At 30.3% G+C, this 15,144-nt stretch overlaps 1 long non-coding RNA gene across 1 annotated transcript in view; it reads right to left on the bottom strand.

Moving 5' to 3' along the window:
• LOC107877744 overlaps positions 1-6,710 on the bottom strand; it is a 41,221-nt gene extending 34,511 nt beyond the window's left edge. The window contains exons 1-2 of the long non-coding RNA XR_001676493.2: positions 6,595-6,710; positions 3,828-3,930 (exon numbers count right to left, since the gene is read on the bottom strand). This is a non-coding gene — a long non-coding RNA (uncharacterized LOC107877744). The remainder of the gene's footprint in view (positions 1-3,827; positions 3,931-6,594) is intronic.
• Positions 6,711-15,144: the final 8,434 nt, after the last annotated feature.

Here is a 15,144-nt window from a genome sequence, read left to right as displayed (position 1 = left end):
ACACAAGCTGGAAATCAAGTGAAAACGACACCACAAAGCTTGGAATGGATGGGCAAACACATGGGACAAGAATTCACTAAAAAGGGACGTTTTGGAGTCATTGGTGTGCCACAGACCTTAGGTGTCGTGTTAGGGCAGCACCATGCCCTTGGAGGAATCCTAAATGACAAATTCCAGTATCTCACTATGATTATAGTGTGACATGGACCCTAGGCACCGTGATAAGTACGTGGCACGACCCTAAGTGAAAATCAGCAGCTTTGGTCCTACTATAAATAGGACACTTAGGGGTCGTTTGGTAGAGCATATAAGATAATACTAAATAGGGTGTATTAGTAATGCTGGAATTAGTAGTGTTGAAATTATTAATACTGGGATTAGTAATGCTGGGATTATATTTTTTTTATGCAGTGTTTGGTTTGATGTATTGAAAATAATATGTATTGTTATATTTTAAAAAGAATGTTTTTTGTTTACACAAAAATCCTCGACATACAATAACTTTGTATATTTACTTTGCAAAGCTTTATTATTCTTTTTTTAAACTAAAAAAATCAACAATATAACTAAAATAACTTACTTTGGAATTTTAAGATTTAATCATTCACTTGCAAGAATTTTTTTTTTTTTGTAGTTATCTTTTCTTTATTTATTCATCATTTGTTTGTTGTTCGCACTTTGTAATTTTCTTATGTTGGAGGGGGCTACATGTAATTTTTAATGAGACAATTGAATCGTTGTTAACATAAAATTGTATTCCGTAAAGTGTTGAATCTAAGCAAAAAAATTATTTTTATTTGTTAGATATTCTATTTACAAAATTAAAGCTTTATGTAACCATGCAATTTGTTTTTGAGCTTTGACCAATAAGTAATTTTAAAGTTAATGGAATAGTTTTTTTATGATTAAAATTATTTTGGGGGATATTATCATCTTGAAAATTGAAAAGAAATAACTCACATTGAATAAATTAAAAAAGATTTAAAAAACATTTAAAAGATTTTGAGAGCATTTTTGTCTTTATTAATATTTATCCATGGATTACTAATCCCACCAAATTGGGTATATTAGTTATATACCCTATAATACCATGTAGGGTATTTAACTAATCCATGTATTAGTTATACATTGCTTCTTATTTGCTACCAAACATTGTATTAATTTATTCCACATTTTAATACATGGATTAGAAAAATAATACCCCTACCAAACGGCTTCTTAGTTGTTATGTTGCACACTACGAATGACCTTGGGACTTGAAGGGAGGCTGGAGGGTTTTTCTTCCATTTTTTTGATTTGTTTATGAATTTTAATATATATTTATTCGTTGTGATTGCGGTTACGTACATGATTGGCTAAACTCCCTTTTTCGGGGTAAAGGCTAATAACATGTGTATTATAGTTATGAATTGATTTCATTTGGTTGTTTATTTATCCTTGCTATCACTATTTTAAGGATACGCGACATTTAGAATACATGCATAATCATCTTGTGAACCCGAAATGAGGAACAAGAGGATAGAACATGGGATAGATAGAATAGAATTGTAATCTTTTAATTAAATAGAGTCATAATTTGCATTTAGGATACAAATATACCTATGTTCTATATTTGGTTCAAGTATGGGATGAAATATGAACGTATTTAACTTAGTTCTCAGATCCCCCACCCAATGATGTAGTTGTGGGGCTAAGTTAGATAATCGATTAGAGGTTCGGAAGGCATAATCATAGTATAGACCCTTTGAACCAACAACCAATATAATCAACACAACCAATGAAGTTCTATAATGTAGTATGATTGTTCATAGTGCCTTAACCCTGGTTTCTCTCCATTGTTATTCAAGAACCTTTAATTTACCGTATTGTTAAGTTTACTCTTACTTTACTCTCAAACAATCTTGTGGTTACATTAGCACTGAGTTAATCTTAATAGTGAAACTTGAATTGGATAGTTGTTAACACAAGTCTCTAACAAATTGATACTTGGCTTGTAAAAGGCCACTATATTACTTGGTGAGACCATGTACACTTGCGTATATGCTTGCGCACAACAAGTTTTTGGCAGCTACCATGGAAACTCCATGAATTAATCACCACTATAGCAAGATTAGGATTTAAGGACTATTGACCCAGTACATGCACATAAGGTGCAGAAAAAATAAGGAATGATTACGAAACATGTGTACTCAACGACATCGTCGATCTGAACCTCAATGAAAGCGATGACAAGGAACACCAAAACCAACCATCCAAATCAACCAAAAGAGCTACACTCAGGAAAGCTAACCTAGTCTAACAAGTATAACACAACAATAAGAGTATCAACACCAACTCTCAAAATTTGTACAATATCATTCAATCACCAAATACAGTAACTAAACAAAAACTAAAAAATTATATAGAAACGATGTGATAATGTGATTATGCAATGAATGACAGTATATACAAACTGCTCTATCTATCTAGCTGAGACCCATAGGGGACTCGCGAGGTCCATGTATCACCTAGAATAATTTTTTCTCGGGCATAAAAATTAATGAATTTGTCTGAAATCATTTCCCATAAGGCCACCAAAAATTGTTTTTCATTGGGCATGGAAGTCAAATTAGTAAAACCTACCTAGAATGTCTTTCATCATCATGTAAGACATTTTAAATCAATCTTTTTCAAAATGTCAATTTACAGTACTATGATATGAGTGAGTATGTATGAATACAATAATAAGGAGTAATACAAATATCTCAATTCCAGGCTCACAAGGCGAAACATTACAATATTCCAAATTCAGGCTCACAAGGCCACACGTGAATATATATATATCTAGTCCAAACTCACAAAGTCACACAACACTACATGTCAAGTTCAAGCTCACAAGATGAAATAATACAATGTCTCAAATTCAGGCTCACAGGGCCATACTCACCTTACTAACATGAGCTACAAATTTAGAATTCATTAATCTAGATCAAGTAATTAAAATTACACTCATAGGGGATGCACCATTAATATCACACCTATCAAGTTCGATAGAAATACTAATCTACAAATCGATGGTAACAGAATACTCACTAAGTCGTTAATTCAATTTGTAATATAGTAGTACCCATATAAATGCTTGTCACACATATATGGGACCCCGTTTTCATTTCTTCTAATTCAATCAATTAACAGTTAAGCATTTCGAAAAAAAAAGTTAAAGAAAATCTCAAATTTTCTTAAGAAAGCCTAATGAATCAAACGGAAGCTTTGCCCTTCTAATTTACCTCTAAATGAGTTTAATCTATTTGAATATGAGTTCTATATAAGAAAATGAAGCTAATGGTACCCATATTACCCAATCTTGAATTCAGGCTCAAGAAGTCAACTTGAAAGTCAGCCACGGCCCCACAAGGGTAAAATTGGAATCTATTAAAATTTATGTTATCCATAGTTTAGGAGTTTAAATTTGAAACCCCATTAAAAACAGAGTTGAAATTGAGTTTGAAATTATCAAAATATCATACTTTATCTTTTCGGTAAATCTCCAAAATTAAGGTTGAAAACAAGGATGTGAGGGCGAAATCATGAACTAATTATGAGGAATACTAAATTTATGATATAGGATCTTACCCAATGAAGAAACATCAAAATCCTCCTTTGAAACTCCTTGAAACAAGCTAACAAACCTCAAAAATAGTGAAAAATAATTTTTGTTCAAAGAATAAAAGATAATACTACTAGTGAAAAGATCTTCAAGATCACAGTCGAACCCTTGCGCTTGCAAGGTTGACCAAATCGGACCTATCATGATTGTGAGGATCTGGCCACATTCAGTATTAACTAACCTGGCCCACTATCATTCTTCATCAAGAATGAGATACACATGGAACTCCTTCTTTGTGAGCATGAGGGTTGGGTCACGAACACGATGAAGAAATCGCATGGCACCTACAACATCAATTTAAAACAAAAATACTTGAGCTGTAAACTCTTCAATGGACCTGTGACATGCATTCAAAATTCTGTAAACACAGTTCAACTATATTAATAGACTAAATTAAACATTTCAAACTAAAGGACTTTGTCAGAATTCCCAGCAGAGATCATTAATATTAAGTGTTGACTAAAGTTAACTCTTAAGATTAAATTTCCAAATATCGTTTAAACGCTCAAAATAGTATTGAAAGTCTTAAGCCCAAAATCAACCATGCTACTAACTCAAAATCAATGTTTTATAGCTAATGAAACTGACGAATTCTTACACAATGCTCGGATCTTCGAATGTTGATCAAATTCAACCATTCCAAATCTAAATCTTTTAAAAATAAAAAAAAGTTACTTAGTTCTCAATTAAATGCCCCGGGAACCGCACCACACATTCATGCAGCCCACAAACACCAAATCACAACTACAGAAAAGGGGTAAAATGATCAATCCCACAAAAATCTAAATATCAAAGTAAAGATTGTGACATTAATTAGACTTTTGAGAGTTGAAATTTTCTTTAAAAATATTTTTAGTTTTCAATTTATTTCAAATTTTAACCAATTATATTATATACGTTTATTTTTTTCTATGATTTCTCGTCATGTAAGTGTTTTAGTCTTCTAAAATAATTAATTTTTATATAATATATTGTTAGTGGAATGATAATTTTATTTTTCTTAAAAGAAAGAAAAAGATTCCATAAAACTCGATTTATTTTCATGCATATTTTTAATAATTTTAAAATTTTTTTTTTGTTTGTATATTTAACCCAAATCTAATTTTATGAATCCCTTAGTAACTTTTAATCTTATTGTATCCTTTCTCTTTCTCTTTAAATTATTCATCGTTAATGTTTTTTTTATGGTTTTTCCTTTCTTACTTTTCTACCTGTTTATTTTCTTTATTAAAGATATCAAATATCTTTTTTTTCCTCCTACTCCCTAATAACAAAGATAATTAACCAAGAAAATAATGTTTTTCACATCATAATTATAATATAACGAAATACTATCACACAAATTATCAAATATAAAGATGTATAGATATTATTATGCATTAATTCCTCAATAAATAAGAAAGTAAGAAATGAATCCTCAGTTGAAATATGAAAAAAAATCAGACAATTAAGTTGGATTTGCAAGTTTAAAATAAAAAATGAACTCAATATTATATATTGGTCTAATAATTTTTTTCATTATTAAAATTACTTCTTTATACAAATTTAAGTGTCTATTTGTGCACATTCAAAGTTTGAGGATATAAATGCCGGCTAATGCCTTGATTTTGAGTAAGACCCACATCTATCAAAGAGATTATACATCTCTTAGTGAGGTAACACACTCTCACAGTTTCTTAGTGATTGTAACATACAAACATGTATCCAAAATAAGAATCTATTGATAAAACATATCACTGAAGTCATATTTATTGTATTAATTGGTAATTAGCGGGTAGTTAGTAAGTTAGTTAGAGTTGTTAGCTTTAGTGGTAGTTTGGTCTTTTTCACTCTTAGATGGACAGATTAGGAAGATATTTTTCTTTTCCTCTCTCGCTCGTGTAAATATATAGATCAATGAGTATCAATAAAATAGTTTTTCATTTCTCCCAAATTAGTGGTTTAGATTTTCCATTCTCGGCAGAAATTTTATTTCATCCTCTCCATTCTTAATTCTTATCACTTAATTAATAATGGAGAAATTGGGAATCATCAAGTTCAACATGGTATTAGAGCCATGACGGCTCGTTCTTCCGCATTCACCATTCTGTTTTTCCTTTTTCAGAATTTGATTTTTCTCACTGAATCCTTCATTTTTCGATTCAATCTCTCAGTTTTCTCACTTTGTTTCATTATTGTTTCAAAAATCTTTCCTCCATGATCAGTTTAGGATTAAAGATCTAGGGAAACTTTACCATTTTCTAGGTTTGGAGACAATGTAAAGGGGGGATGGCATTCTCATTTTACAAAAGAAATTTACTACTGATCTCATAAAGAATTTGATTGTTCTCACTGCAAACTAACCTTATCACCTCTTGAGACACTGAAGGAGCCTTGTTAAATGATCCTACCTTTTACGGAAAATTGGTAGGAAAACTTAATTTTCTGTCATATACCAAATTAGACATTGCTTTCAGTGTTAAACATCTCAGTCAATTCCTTCAATCATCCAGATCTTAAGGCTACTTACCATGTGCTCAGATACTTGAAGAATGATCCCAGCCAGGAAATCTTTATATCCAAAAATACAATCACAGTATTACTGGTTATTGTGATTCAAATTAGGTTGCTTTCTTTGACTCTAGAAGATCTGTTAGTGGGTACGTTGTGTTGATGGGAGATACTCCAATTAGCTAGAAACTTTAAAAGCAAACTACCATATTCTTATTCTCAGTAGAAGCAGAATATAGAGCTACCAGGAAAATTGTGGGTGAACTTGTGTGGTTATAGATATTATTGGTTGAACTTGATCTAACTTGCCCCTTGCCAATCCCAGTTTTCTGTGACAGTCAAGCTGCAGTTCATATAGCAAAAAATCTTGTCTTTCATAAAAGCACAAAACACATAGAGGTGGATTGTTATTTTGTGAGAGACAAACTCTAAGAAGGATTGATTACTCTACATCATACCTCTACTGCAAATCAGTTGGTTGATCTACTCACCAAGGCACAGACAATCTACACAAGTAGTCAGTCAGTGAATTATCTCCTTCCAACTTGAGGGGGGAGGGGGTGCTAAAACATATCAGTGAAGTCATATTTATTGTATTAGTAGGTAATTAGATGGCAGTTAGTAAATTAGTTAGAGTTGGTCGCTTGTAGTCGTAGTTTAGTCTTTTTCACCCTTAGCTAGACAGATTAGGAAGATATTTTTCTTTTCCTCTCTCACTCGTGTATATATATGGTTCAATGAGTATCCATAAAATAGTTTTCATTTTTCTCAAATCAGTGATTTAGATTTTTCATTCTCTGCAAAAACTCTATTTCATCCTCTCCATTCTCAATTCTTCTCACTCAGTTAACAATGGAGAAACTGAAAATCATTAAGCTCAACATCTACCATCAAAATCTAGGTTTCTAAGAGAACTCATCTCAAAGTTAAACTTCCTTGTACTGCTAATAATTTCTACATCTATAGAGTAATGTCAATGCCAAAACAATTGATGTTACACTCCGTCAACTATGAAAATGAGAGTTCATGTTTATTTAATTGGAAATGGGAACATTCATAGATGTATAAAGAAGAGTAGACATGAGAATATCAAAACACAACTAACTTATGAACCACAATTGTAAAAATCAAAGTAAAAGGAATGAAGGTCGAACATAATGTAGTCAATTTCTAAATTGGAAGATATTCTCTCAATTTTTTTACACTTCTTTTGCTATGTATGGTACTTTTTAACTGTGTCGTGACTACTTCAGATTAAGTTGCGATTCAAATACGAAAAAAAAAATTAGGTATACAAACGTAGTATATTATAAAGCAATCAAGAGAGTAATCAGTTCAGGTACATAATTGGAACAAAATAAAAATACCTGATTCAACGATATTGAAATATTTGGTATGTAAAGCCACAATTTAATAGATATACATCAAAATCTACAATCTACTTAATATAAATATATAATCTAGATAGAAATTAATCATGAAAACTTATGAAAATGGAAGAACAACTTGTCAGGCTAAATTTATCCAAAAACATTAAAGTTAAAGATTGATTTCTCATGTTGACGATATCAATCACATACATCTAATTATGGGAAACAATTGTACATTTGTACAAAAGAAGGTGTTTTTTCAAATCATGAATTGTACATTTAGGGGTCGTTTGGTAGAGTATATAAAAATAATGCTAACTAAGCTATATTAATAGTACTTGTATTATTAATGTAAGTATTAGTAATGGTGGTATTAGTTACGCATATATTATTTTTTACAAAATGTTTTGTTTGATATATTAGAGATAATATGTATTTATATAATTTTTATAAAAGGATGTTTTTTACTAAATTGTCTTTCCTTAACCCTTCCTTCTAACCCTTCTGTGTACAAGGAACTAGCAGCAGTTATGAAAACCCACTTTTCATTTCTCCTCTAAATCCAAAGAGAAAAAATGCAAGATGATTTCTTTTAAAATTCTACATTGCTCAATCCAAAACAAGCTAGGTTGGCATAAATCTTCACTGTCAATTCCTCTATTGTTCAACCCGTCCGATTCTAATATCCAACATTTCCAGCTTAAAAAAAGGGCACTTTAGAGCTTCTCAACATTTTTCAATAACACACATTCACAATCCAGTACAAGCATACTAATCCGACCTAAAGCAAATGTTGTGAGAAAAGCAAATGTTGATTAAGGAGAAGGAAGAAGATGCAGAGAACATAACCTTCTCTTTTCCGTGGCAGAGTACAAAAATAGAATGAGCAACTTTTTAAAATGGTGGAAAAAGAAGGCGAAAAAAATAATTTAAGGGGTAATAATGTCATTTAATAAATTGATACATGTGTTGAAAGTCTTGCATTCTAATACATGAAAAATGATGTGTATTATTAATACAGACCTTAATACACAATAGTGTATAATTTGTACAAGTATTAGTTATACATAGTTACAAATATGATACCAAACAAGGTATTACTAATGCACAAAAACTAATACATGCATTACATTTTTAATACACTCTACCAAACGATCCCTTAGGGGTCGTTTGGTGTGAGGTATAAAAGATAAGTAGTCTCGGGATAAAATGAAAAATTATTTTATCTCATGTTTGGTTGGAGGTATTAGTTAATACCGGGATAACTTGCCCCACCATTTACACAATAGTGATAGAATAAGTTATCCCATATGGATGTTGGATAAGTGGTCCCGAATAATCTCGGGATAACTAATTTCGAAATTAATTATCACGGGATAATTATTTTCAACCAAACGACTCCTTAATATTAATGTACAAATAAATAAAGAAGGTCTATATGAAAGAAGGTGCTTTTTCTGACTAGGTCTCCGATAATATGAAAATTTATTTTTAATAAAATTACAATTATTAAATAATGGAGTATAAATACGAGAAAAGATATCATTTCATCATTAAACTTGTCCTCTCAATTTACTTTAACCCTTAAACTAAATTTTTATTTATTACTCACTTAACAACTTTATAGTGAATTAAATTCAACCTTTAAGTGAATCTCATTATTTTCTTACAAAAATAGCCCACTAATATATATATATATATATATATATATATATAAATCCTCCTTCCCCTTCTCTCTCCTAACACCCACCCCCTTCCCACCTCACACCTGTGTCGAGTGTTTCAAGCCATGTTAGGGAATCCAATTTAGGGAAAGTTTCTTCTCTAAAATTCACAAAGGAGCATCACAGTTCTCGAAGATTTGGTGTTTTTGCAATAGCAGTTCCACATCCTTCGAACATATATATATATATATATATATATATATATATATAAAATTGAAAAAGAAAGAAATAAAAATCTCCTCCTTCACCTTTCCCCTCCTTCTAGCTCCCACTCCCATCCCACCCCTCACCCGAGTCGAGTGTCTCAAGCCATGTTAGGGAATCCAATTTAGGAAAAATTTGTTGTCTGAAATTCACAAATGAGCATCCCAGTTTTCGAAGATTTGGTGCTTTTTGCAATAGCAGTTCCACATCCTTTGAAAATGAAAAACATGGGGCCAAAAGAATTTCCAACTTCTCAAATCTCAAGTAGCCCTTCCCCACCATTTAAAGTTGGTTGGTGGTGTTAATGGTGGTGGTGGTGAGGTGCGAAAAACCCAACTGTTATTTTAATATATGCAAATAGTCTCCCGTGGTCTATTTTGGCCGTTTTCGGTGAATTTCACTGAAAATGGGAATGCAGGGGACTGATCGGGTCTTTTTTTTTGTGAGATGGAAGGAGATGGGTGGTGGTCGAGTAGTTGCTATTCTAGTCTATTAATTCTCCCACATTGGTGTGAGAATGAAACTTTCAAGTTTTTATATTGAGAAACATTTACTCCATATGGTAAGTGAGGCAAGAACCAAGAGGTGCCTCATGTTGTTATCGTCGTCCCTTGGCTTTGGCTACTGCTTCGGCTTTAGATTCAGCAGTCCAAAAAAATGTGAAATGCTGCTTCGAAAAGGATGCAACCCTTCGACGAAATGACACACTAATTCGGAAAAAGAGATGTTTGTTCGGATGGTTATGACTGTCTAGAAAAAGACACAATAATGCGATGAACAGGCATAACTGTTTCAAAGGATAATCTTTTTGAATGAACCATTGCGTCTTTTCAGAAGAGGCACTTGATGGCTATATAAACCTGCATTTTTCCACAGGTTTAGTAAGAAAATTTTCTGTATTAAAAACACTTCTTGTCTTCCAAAAATACTTTGGGTGATCATTCAATCGTTGAGTGAGTTCGAAGAGAATTCAATCGTTTGAGGTACCACTACAGTCGTATTATTAGGCCATTTTATCCTGGGGGGAAATTCCACAAACCCGGGTACTTAAGGAGAATTATTTCCTTAAGACACTCCGTGAATTCGGAGGACTTGGCCTTTCCTGCTTCGTCTAATTTTTCTATAAAATTCTGAAAACACACTTCTTTGAAAGGTCGTTTTAATCTTGTGTTGAAGGTGTTGGAATACTTCATAAGAGTTCTTGATTTATCTTGAACTCGTGTTGAAGTTATTGTGCCGAAATACAGATTTTGTGTACCCGAAAACAATAGTTAAATGATAAATAATTATCAATTAAGTTAAACGATTAAAGTAAGTTGAGAGGACAAGTTTAGGGCTATTTTAATTAACTTCATAGTATGAAAAAGTTTATTTTATAATGAGCCTTATACAAATTAAAAATAATAAATGTGCAGTGTGCATCTAAACATTTATCTTCGTCACTGATGAATAGCGCATAAAAGAAGGTGATTTTTTGTTTTTTAAATAACACAAAAATATAGTATAAAACAAATTAAGAAGAACGAAAGCTTGTCTTTAATTTGGGTAAATACGAGGCAACCAATCCTAAGACTAGGAAGCACTACTGCATATGTTAGGCAAGGGGCACCTAATTTTAGAACCCGTCAACCCCCCTACTAAGAAATAAAAATTAGCGACCAACAAATTACGTAGTTAAAGATCAAATTTGTTGCTAATTCTATTTGAGTTAATAACTTTAACGGTCACTCAACTTTGGATTTTTACATCGAAAAGTTATTTAACTTTGAACTTTACTCATAAAGTCACTCAACTTTAAATATTTTATTCAAAAAGACACTCAACCCATTTTATTATTTTTAAACTAATATTTGCTTATTGTGAAATTTCTTTTAATAACAAAATTTTGCAAAATACAAAATATTCATATAATGACCCTTTTATCCTCATTCCCCTTTAAGTTAGGATTTGTAACTTCTCCTTCCCACTTTTCCTCATTCCTCTTTTCCTAGTTAGGGATTTCTCCTCTCCCTCTTATCTCGATTGAAGGTTATATTTCAAAATTTTACTTTTGAAGATGAAATCAAGGAGAACAACAAGTGAATCTCAAATAGAGGGCTCGAAGTGTCTTATTTTGTTAAAACTTGTGCTTGTATGCTCTTTACTCATTAGTTGCATATGTTAATCTTATAAGCAGTATTTTTTGTTAAAGAGTGTTGCTAATTCAATGACATTTGAACGGTATTTATAGATTATTTTTTTATCAAGACAATTGAAATTCACCTGCTTACTATCAAATTATGAACTTGTAGACATTGTCACTGTATGATCTTACTTACTACAAGATGAACTGGTATTGGAAGAACGATAACTATAAATCATCTCTTTGATCATTTTTGGAGCTTCTATCTTGACTATTATCTGTTGCAAGCCAATTTGATGAGCACAATGAAAGAAAACTACGTGTTGTATGGTCAATTAGCTTTTAAGATTTCATGGACACAACAAAAGTTCATGCAGAACATGAGTGACTGGGACTCTACATAGAAAGAAACACAACTAAAAAAAACAAGAAAACCAACCACATGTGATTGATCTTTTATTATAAAAAAAAAAAATTAAAAGCGATCACATGTGGTCGATTTTATATTTTAAAATTATAAAATAATCATTTGAATAATTTTGATATTAATTATTTTTTTTAAAAAAAAAAAAACGACCACTAGTGGTCGGTTTTGAAATTAAAAAGATAAAAAAAAAATAATTTTATAAAACCGGACACTTGTGGTCGGTTTTGTAATTAAAAAAATATAAAAAATAAATTATTTAGGAAACCGATAATTTGTGGTCAGTTTTTATTAAAAAATAATTATATGTTTCATCTAATATTTTTTTTTAAAAAAATTACACTGATCACACGTAGTCAATAATCAATATAATAATAATCAAAAAAATCAATCAATCTTAGATTTTGTAAAAATATTATACTAAAAATATATCAGATAAAATAAATAAATTACTTTAAACATAATCTTTATCTTTTAGTTATATTTCAATATATAAAATAAATATTTTCCTTTGTATATATGTTAAATGATATTAAACATGCATAATCTTTGTACAATGAATATGCATGCATATATATATATATATATATATATATATATATATATATATATTATACCATTGAGATAATGATATTATACTACTATTGCAGTTATAATAATGTAATGTATATATGTAACCGATAATTCATCAGAATATTATGATTGTGTTCTATTATGAGGTAATATACTTGTGGATGTGATGTATATATAATACACATTCAAGAGTTCATAAATATATAAATATATATGATGTAGTGATCGATCAATGAACGATGCAGTCAAAAACTAGTAGAATATATCCAAACATATTGAATACCTTGATTTGAAATGATAGAAGTAATAATATATTGTACGTTGAAGTTATATTGATGTAAGCTAATCAAATTAATCGACAACTCATCAAAGTATGTATGTGAAATACGTCGTAGTATATTATTGGATAATTTACTCGTGTACGTGTGTGATGTATATAGTAAGTATTTAGAACTTTATATAGTCGATAGTGTGTATATGTGTTTGTATATATAGGTTTATATATATTATATACATATTATATAGTGAAGGTATATTAACGACATAAGATAAATTAACCGATAATTCATCTGAGTATATGTGAAATACATTATATATTATTATGGGGTAGTAAAATCGTGTATGTGATGTATATAGTATGTATTTGAAAGACAATAGCCAATTGAATATATTTATATATACATGTATATCTCGTGTAGTGACGTATGCAGTAATTGAAAGCTCGATAATAGAATCTATATATCAAAATATTTTGAATAATACGTTGATATCATACTATTGAGGAAATAGATATACTATTTTGTGTCAATGTAGACACGTGCATATTGCTGAACTTGTAATAACGTAAGACAAGTAATCGATAATTTATCTGATTAACACATTGTATTACGAGGTAAATATATATATATATATATATATATATATATATATATATATATATATATCATATTTAAAAGATAATTAATAAAAAAATTATCGTAATTTATAAAATTCATTGATATTATTATATGATTGAGGAAATATACGACTCGTGTTAATGTGATGATAAAATAACTAATTATCTGATTTATATATATACGAGTTGTATTAAATTATTTGGATATTGTTATAAATATTATAGAATTCATTAAAATTTTAATTTTTTAAAATTTAATTTTAATTTATTAATTTATTTTGTAATTTATTAAACTTTAATTTGTCAACAATTTTGTAAAAACCGACCACATGTGGTCGATTTTCTAAAATATTTTCAGAAAACTGACCACATGTGGTCGATTTTAAAAAATATTTTCAAAAAACCGACCACATGTGGTCGGTTTTCCTATTAATTAAAAAAAATTATTAAATACATTTAATGCGACCCGACCTATAAAACAAAACTACAAAACACACACGCTGTCCAACACAACAAACTCAGCAACAACAACTGACACACGTGATAAACACACACAACACATACATCGCGATCTGGCAAAGGTAGTGCGTCGAACTAGAGTTCCGACGATGGCAGCTCAGCTAGCTTCTCCGGCGACTCCAACTTGTGAGTTGTTCTCTTCTTCTCTAACTTCCCCTTTCCTTCTCATTTACTAAATAACACACACAAAATCCTAGTTGTGATTTGAAGTCTTAGAAATGTGAGTTGTATTACTAAGAATTTGTTTAATTCAGCTACAGGAGAAAGACCTTAGCTCAAATTTTCATTATTCATTGTCATTTTTACAATTCCTTTTTAATTTTTTTTGGGGGGAAATCTTATTCCTATTCCTTCAATCAAGTTTTTACTTGTGTTAATTTGAGTTTTGGTACAAAAGACCAGCATTTTGACAAAATAAGGAAAAATGTTAATTTTATCTATTAATTTCAAATTATCAACAATTAGTTTTAAAGTCGGAATGGTAGCAGTGCATTGTCTGGTCCTTCGATTTGTGTTATTATTGTTGTTAGTCGGAATAAAAGTCATAAATGTGATATCTTTTACTAAATTATTGTAATTCTTTAAGCGAAAGATTATTCTTTCTAATAATATTACTGTTTGACAGAATCCAAATTCGAAAAAAGGATTGCTTTGCTATTTTTTCAATGACAGCTTATCTCCTTCTCTTTTATTTAGGCCAAGCAAAGGTAAGTTGATTTTTCTCTATTTTCGTATAATGAAGTCTTTAAATGTTGTTTACTTTGGGATTGTTCGCTGTAGAAGGCTTTGAAAGCCATAAAAAATTTATGATTATTATATGGTGTGAGAGGGACATGCAACACCTCTACTTATTTGATTTATTACACTTGTTCAATTGTTTGACTTATACTATAAATGAATATGTTACTTGAAAGTGATTAAGTGTAGTTACTTGAAGGTGAACTTTTATTTTGAATTTTGTTGAAGTGTATGTACTTGAAATGTGAACTTTTTATTTTGAATTTTATCATGCTTGGTAAATTGATTAAGTGTAGGTAGTTGAAAGGTGAATTTTTGTTTTGAATGTGGTTTAGTTTGGTAACATGTGAGATGACTTAGTGACTTGAAATTGATTGAGTGTAGGTACTTGAATTTTGAATTTTTGTTTTGAATGTCGTTTAGTTTGATAGCATGTAAG

The sequence above is a fragment of the Capsicum annuum genome, chromosome 7 (genome assembly GCF_002878395.1).
Source record: "Capsicum annuum cultivar UCD-10X-F1 chromosome 7, UCD10Xv1.1, whole genome shotgun sequence".
Lineage (NCBI taxonomy): Eukaryota > Viridiplantae > Streptophyta > Magnoliopsida > Solanales > Solanaceae > Capsicum > Capsicum annuum.
Note: the sequence above shows the minus strand (reverse complement) of the source record. Positions and strands in the feature narration are given on the sequence as shown.